This window comes from Cryptomeria japonica, unplaced genomic scaffold (assembly GCF_030272615.1).
Source record: "Cryptomeria japonica unplaced genomic scaffold, Sugi_1.0 HiC_scaffold_136, whole genome shotgun sequence".
Lineage (NCBI taxonomy): Eukaryota > Viridiplantae > Streptophyta > Pinopsida > Cupressales > Cupressaceae > Cryptomeria > Cryptomeria japonica.
The window spans coordinates 285,069-293,609 of record NW_026728958.1 but is presented as its reverse complement, the minus strand read 5'-3'; positions in this window follow the sequence as shown (position 1 = coordinate 293,609).

The window sequence follows — 8,541 nt, the reverse complement described above, 5'->3', positions numbered from 1 at the left end:
ATAGGCCACACCGAGTAAACAGATCTCAACTCTCCAAATGGATTGACATCGTCTACTGCCAATGAAAGCCTAAGATTACGAGGTTCTTCTTTAAAGTGTGGCCACTTTTCCTCTATGTCCATAAATGTTGAACCATCAACTGGCATTCAAATAATGTCATCTTGATTTCTATTGCGTGCAATGTAATCCATAAATTGTGCCAAGCTAGTGCACCTAAATAATCATTGCATACGTGGAATAATGGGAATATAACGAAGAACCTTGCGAGGCACCTTTTTTGTTATTTGATCTGTTTGATATCTACTGATATGACATTCAGGGCATTATGTTCCAAATTCATGTTGTTTATGATATATAATATGATCATTCGGACAAGCATCTATTGTTTGATACTCCATTCCAATATCTTTCATAATGGCAGATAATTCTCGGTATGAGCGAGGTAGAATATTTGATGGTGGTAAGGAAAACTCACCTATCAATCTACAGCAAAAAAAAAAGTTTGACATGTTAATATAAAGAATATTAATGGTACATGATTCACCATTTATTAACTATAATGACATGTATGACACACCTTAACATACATGAGATTGTTATGTTGGATAAACCATTCATAACCTTCAAGTTCACCAACAACAATACAACAGAGAGAATATTTGTTTGGGAGCCTTTGTAAAGGGGCACATATGCCTTCTCAAGAAGAGATAAATCATGAACATCAAGGTCATCCTGATCATCATGATCAGTTGTGGCAGTACTAAATGTGTCATGGATCAATGTATTTGTACCATCATCTTCAGTTGTGTTTTCTGGTGCATGATCGTCATCTTCCATGGGATCATTATCTTCAGCTTCGATATTCACACCTCCATGTTCCTCCACTTCGAAAACCATATTCTCAGGGTTGTGTTGATCCATACCATGTGCCTCGGGGTGCTCAACCTATATAAAATTGATATACATAAATAAACCGTGATCATGATCTCATTATCAAGTGATTTCTTATGTATATAAATTGTTAAAATGATATAATGAACAACTTACTAGTGGATGATAATCATGTCCCCCTTCAATGTGACCATGTTGCCTGCAATGTTTCTTAGCTATTTTGATTAGAAGTCTTCTAGTCTTTAAGCCCTTACAAATTTTGCAAGGACAATAACATTTCCCATCACCTTTTGTAAAGAATTCACATATTCTAAATCATGATCTAATGATGTGAACAACTCATATGCAACTATATGGCATGCAAAGCATTTATTTTAACATACACTTATTCATCCACATTGCAGGGATAACAATACAAGGCTCACATATTGGTCTAAGAGGATGCCATGGTCTCACAAAGTAACCAAGAACCATATGAAATGATGGTCTTGAATCCACACACAACTAGGGAGGATCCATACGATTATTTATGACTTCCCCCTTGTTTGTTTAATGAGATTATCCTCCAAGACATAGCCATCAATAATCACTAAGAATGTACAAGTGGATCGTAGCTACCCATACAACAAACACTTACCCCTATCCTCAAATTTTCCCAATGTTTGATTCCTTATATACACTCATCCAAGGTTATCTACGTTGATCTTGGTGAGGAATCACATCACAACAAAGAAGGCAACATTTAAAAATAGCAAGAGTTTCACTAAACTACCAAAGATCATAAATATTGAAAGAAAGAAAAAATAGTACCAATAATAAGTCAAATAAATGTGTTCAATTCCAATAGCAAATCAAACATAGCCACAATAACTACACAATAGAGAAAACTCACAATAGTGATTAAACTAATTCAAACAAGATAAAATAAAATTGTTGGCCCATGCAACAAAGATGAGAGATCATCAATAATTGAAGGAAACATCACAATCCTTAAAAGTGCACATTACATAACTATATGACTAGAAATTATGGCTAAATAGAGTGAAGATTCATCATGACTCCAATAATAGTCCCTCATGTGTGCATTTGTGGCATGAACACAAAAAATCCCACATGGCATGGCCATGTACCTAATGTAGAAGACATGCCTAGGCTACATGCCCAAAAAACATGACTATAATAATAGTCCCTCATGCATGCATTTGTGGCCTAGACGCTACAAATCCTAACATATCATGGCAATACACCTCATAGAGAAGACACACCTAGGGCCACATTACACATAGCAACGTGCCTCACAAAGAAGACATGCATAGGGCACATGCCACATAGTAATGTGTCTTATGGAAAAATGTGCATGCATGTCACACACAAAAGATATATGTATACATCATGAGGCACATTCATATGTTATCAAACACAACCTATTGTATCTAACATGAGTTCCTCTCTACATGTGTGCAAATCTTCCAACACTAATCGCCACTAAGAAGGAATAATATAAAATGCATCTTCAAATATTTGTGTGTTTGTGTGGAATTGTGTCTTTGAACCCAAATCGCTACCATCAACAACATGTAACCATCACCTACACTATATCAAAACATAAGTATGGTGTGACATCATATCAATTTGCATATTGTCAAAACACATGCAAACATGAAAATCTTCATAGCATGACAAAAATCAATCTCCACATGTTGAAACAAAGATATAAATAAGATAATAGGGTAAGAGGAAACCCATACCAAGAACCACATACCAACTATCGGCAATGCCATCAAGATAAATGTAGGATAGGATACCACTATGAGCCATCCAATGGTCCATTCTATGAGGATAACTAGGGGATACTATCTTTGAAAGGTGTGGTCAATAGAGATAATCCCCACTAATGCCACAATATGTCAACATAGATTCTTGAGTTTTCCATTCTTCTACTTAACACCACATTTATTGAGTTCCTCAACAGTGAGGTTGGTTCTCAATAGGATGCACAAACATGTAAACACACAAGCATGGTTTCATCATACTTGTACAACAATACAAATTCATTTTTCTAGTTGATTACTTAGTGTAAAAATAACTCCGTTACATAACATAGGGCAATAATCACCATAAGTTTTCAAATAAACTACCCAAACATCAATTGGAGTTACCCTTTCTAAGGTACAAACATAATTTATTTATAACTACAAAATTAAAATAATCACAATACATCAAAATAAGTTCAATAGTACATGGAAATAGACAACATGATCCATAATTAAACCCATAAATTACCCTAATTGGATATGCTAATAAAATGGTGTCTCAAATAATAGAGATTATGTTGGACCTATAATAGAGATCTAGACTTCATTTCATCATACACAAGCATGGTTTCATCATACTTGTATCCAAATACACCATCCATAGATAGGTACTCAGTACCACAATCTCATGGGTACCCTTTTAGCTGAATTTACCCTATATTTAGGTGAATCTACCCTTGTATCATTCCTTGATCTAGTATCTCATTCCACCAATCAATAATTTTTCCATATTCTTGGGAGAATACAATATCCCTTAGGTGAATATGCCATATCCTTAAATGAATACTCCTTGTCATCATCCTAAGTCCTATTTTTGTTAAGTCTTATCCCTTCATCTTTAGGAAAATCCACCTATCCTTATGTGAATCTACTTTCTCTTAGGTGAATCTATTTCACATAAATCATTTATCTTATCCATCTTTCTTACGCAAATGGTGAATTTTTCCTATCCTTAGATGACTACACTCCCATTTAGGTGAATCTATCTAGTTTTAGTCTCCTTCCATTATTTTGTCCAAATTTGTATCCTCTAGTTTACATGAATCTACTTGTTCTTAGGAAAATCAACCCTATCATTCTAAGGAAAATTCACCTTGTCATCATCCTTAATCATCTACCTTTCAAGTGTATAGTCCATCCATCCTTGGGAGAATCTAACATATTATTGAGTTCAAATCCTAATGAAATACAGTCATGTTTATCTCAATGATGGCTCCAAGTGCATCTACTTATTGCTTGATCTTCATGGTGATGGGATTCACTTTCATGAATATGATGGGGCGTTCAGCAGAACAACATGTGGTGGGGGATGATAGAGGATGGGATCCTGCCTCAGATTTCAAAGGATGGGCTTCCCGCAAGATCTTCCATGTTGGAGATAATCTCTGTAATATTGCCCTTCCCTTGTTATAAATTTGTTCAAAAATTTTAGTAAGCCCTTTGATTAGGGTTTTTTAGGTTATATATGTATGGATGCTATTGGTTCTTTCATATCTATTTAAATCCCATATGTAGATATTAGATTGGATCTTTCACCATGCCCTATGCCATGGTGAGTGCCTGCTTTTAGATCTTGTCAATCTCTTTTGAGTAGCTCTTTTAGTCGACTTATGGCAATCAAAATTGGGTTTGCGACAACCTCAGGCATTTTATAAAAAAAAAAAAACACAATGCATTTTCATTTTGAAAGCAAACCAGTCGAAGCAAGCGGTGACTGTCTTGCCTACCTACCCCCCCTCCCCGCTGGAGTGATCTCTGCACAAGCAAGGTAAGGTTTTTTTTGCAATCAAAGGAACTCTTTGTTTTTCAATGAAGGGCAACTAATTTTTTTTTGCAATCAAGGGCAACTGGTTTTTTTTTGAATTAATCCATTTTGTGCATATCCTACGATCTTAAAATTCCACAAAATGACATCTCTTTGAGGTATTCCATCATACAGTTCACATGCCGTGTGTATGCTACCCCATTTTGTGATTTTTGTTATTGGAGCATTTGCAACTAATTTCTAACAAAAAACCCCCTTTGATTATGCTTTGATGGATGTCCATACCTTGTTCCAAAGCTCCTATTTTGGCACACGCAGGGAGGATGTTGGCAAACATTGTACAAGATACATATATATATGTCCTTAATCAAACAAAGAGTTGATAAGCTAAAGCATGGTGTAGATAAGCATGGTGATAATAGTGCCACAAATGGAGAGTGTGAGGTTTATGAGAATTGATGTAGGGCAATTAGATAATTGCCTTCATGATGATGTGGGCCCTTTAGAAATTACCTCCTTTATTGCCCCCTCCTCGATTGAATCATGACTAGTAGAAGCAGCAATATAATGCTCCATTCCATCTGATAATAAATCTAAACCCAAATCTTTGGCCACATTGTCAAGCCCATCTGAAACTACATCGAAATTGTCAGATTGGCCATTGTCAAGTCCATTAGATAAAACATTAATGTGCACTTTCATTCCACGTTGACAGTCTTCTGTATTTCCACTGGTAAAATATGTGTCACCCATTTCAATGAGTGGGACTGCATCAAGCCCTCCATCATATAGCTTGATTGGATTGCTCACATCACAATTCTCAAAGTCTTCTCGGCTCTTCAGCTCCAATACACTTTGTTCAAAGGAAGCATAAGAAAACCCTGTCAAATGTCAAAATGTAGTTGTTTGCCATCATTTTTCTGGGCACAAAGGCCAAACTTTATCTAACCTAAAATTTTCATTAGAAGAAAGATCTATTATTTAAGTTCTCCGAATTCTGACGAACACGGGCATTTTTTTTTTTAAAAATCAAATTTTCTCACAATGCTCCTTGTTAGTTGGAATTTGACCCCAAATGCATTAGTGCGAGTACATAAGGATAATAAAGTTACAGTAGATAATTATTTTAGAATAAATGAATGCCTTCATTTGCATCACGAGCAATCAAAAATCCATTAGCCTCTAGATCAAAGTTGAATATGCAGTGTCAGGCTAGTAAGTGGGGATAAATGAGGCTCCCTTAAGGGTTGAGGCCAACTTACTAGCAATAAACATAAAATATAAGAGTAATTGTGCAACATTAAAGGGACATGTATTTTACTCCATGAAACCTTTTGTTTCATAACTATCAGCAAAACAAATCATAGAAGGACACACTCATTAGCGCAGACAACTTATAGGGACCAAATAATCTGAAAATTTCCAAACATACAATGACTAAAGGCACCAAGATAATGGTAAATAATTGTAAATGTTCCTTATATTAGTGCTATAATAACTATGTTTTCTACAAATATATGCCTTGTATGTGATAGTTAAACACCATGAAAATAAGTGACAGTCCCAAGTTCAAGGTCAAAAATCATCAAAAATCACTATCAAGACCATATTAAGTGTCGTGTATTTGTGTGGTGTACCTGTACCTACAACCACAATGCACTCAATAAATCATTATAAGCATGGTTAGAATATTTAAATCAAAGACATGTAAAACCATAGCTAATCGACTTATTGCCTCCTAGTAAATGCGAGTATCAAAAATGCTCTTAGATCGGATTATGCAAAATTCAGTGACTTGACTACACTTAGATGGAGGATTTGAATGCTGAAAATGCATGATCTAGAAAGAATAGCATGATTAAGATATATGAATGCATTGATTGATCTAGAATGATTAAGCTAAGATTTAAGCTAAAATGAGCATGATAACATTGCTAAAACTCATAAGCTATAAGCTAGATGCCTATAATAACAATGCTTAAGCTATGAATGAGATGGGATCCATATTGCTCAAAATGAGGTCTATTTATAGGATTTTCAAGGCTAGGGGTGATGTGGCAAGAATCAACGGTCAAGATTGATCTGAAGATATCAATGGTTAAATCAGAGGAGGTTGGCAAAGGGGGTTGGATTAAAGAGAACACTTAGTGACAAGTGTCACAAAGGTTCTAGAAGATGTTGGATGAAAGGGGACATGGTGGTAGGTAGAATGGGTTAGGTTTAGGAGTGGTAGAAGTTAGGAGATTTTGAATTTAAAAATTCAAATATTAGGAAAATGGCTAATTAATCTCAACAACTCATGACTTGATTTGTTTTAATTAATTAGGGGATTTAGAAGAAATGATTTTCATGGGGGGAATTAATTAATTTGAATTAATTAATTAAAGGGGTGAAATGAAATGAACCTATTTAATAAATCCTTAGATTTATTAATAAGTAGATGAATGAGAGATTTAATCAAATTGCTTAGTGAATTTAATTAAATTGGGGAGGAGAGATTAATTAAATAATTGCTTATTTAATTAATTATCTTCAGACCATTTTTAGGTGTATACATTTTACCCCTCTTTGAAGCGAGGTGTGATGATGCATTGATTCAAAGAATAATCTCATTTTGATGATGATATTGATTTGATAGGATGCCCCAACTCTTGATTGCTAAATTCTGGTATGATGATGCCCCCTCGAGAGATCAACTGAGAGGATTGATCTTTGGAATTTTTGTGAGATTGATATCCCGATAGATTTGATTTGATTTCTACAACTGTGGTTTGATGAAAATGTGAGTTCTTTGATTAGCTTGATTGCTTAGGTTGGTAAGATTGAAAAATCTTGATTGATTAGATTCAGTCTTGTTTCAGGAAGGATTCATCCTGTATAAGACAATGATGATCAAAGCGTCTAGTTTTAGGAAGGATTCATCCTATATAAGACATGATCATAACATCTGGTTTCAGGAAGGATACATACTGTATAAGACATGAATTAGAATCAGATCATCTGGTTTCAGGAAAGATTCATCATGTATAAGATGTGATAGAATTGATTATGTTTGATTGATTGATTTGATTTGATAAGGTTGATTAGATAAAGAACTGCTATTTTGTTGATATCAAGTTGCAGAAATATTTTGGATATGTTGATTGTTGGTTCTATTGAGAGAGATAGCATAAGAGTTGGCTGGGTTGATGATATCATGAGAGATATGAGTCATCCTTTTGATTGCGTATACACTTGTGATGATACTTTGATGATTCTTGTGATATATTTAACCTTGGATAAAAGGAGCTTGGTTGGATCCCATGCAAGAATGAAATGCAAGCTAAAATGCAAATGAAATGCAATGGAATGCAAAGCTATGACCGGACTAGTCACTGGATTATTGTTGAATCCTTAGGCAACCTACAAAATAGATCCATTAGTAGTCATGATTGTGTTTTGAATTTGTCTTTGACAAGCGTATCTTTGACAAGCGTATCTGCAAGAAAAGAGTTAGGCTACAAACATCTCATAGACATAACAACATTAGCATTAGTGATCTGAAAAATGAAATTTTCAAAAAAACTATATGAAATTTTAGCCTAACTTCAAATAGGCATAACTTTCTGCTCGGGTCTCAAAATTATGAGTTGTTTACCTCGTTGGAAAGGGCTAAAAATGACCAGAAAGCCTTTGAAAATGTGGATTATCAATGTATAGACAAATTTGAAATTTCTAATTTGCAGTTCTTTTCAAAAAGTCACAGAACCAGAGGCTCGTACGACACAAATTTGCAATTAGCACGACAGAGGATTAAACTTTGCATAGAGAGAAAAATAGACTCGTATGAGATAGAATCAAACTAGTATGAGTAAACAATTTTCAAAGCAAAAACTCGTATGAAAAGGATTTAGCTATGGTATGACAGGGAAAATAAACTCATACGACAAAGGATCAACATAGTACGAGACAAGAATTTGTAGTTTAAAATCTCATACAAGTCAGGATGAGGTATCGTACGAGACTAAAAGGAAGTTCGTACGAACCAAAAAGGCAACTCGTACGATAGTCTGATTCTGATCCGACAGAGAT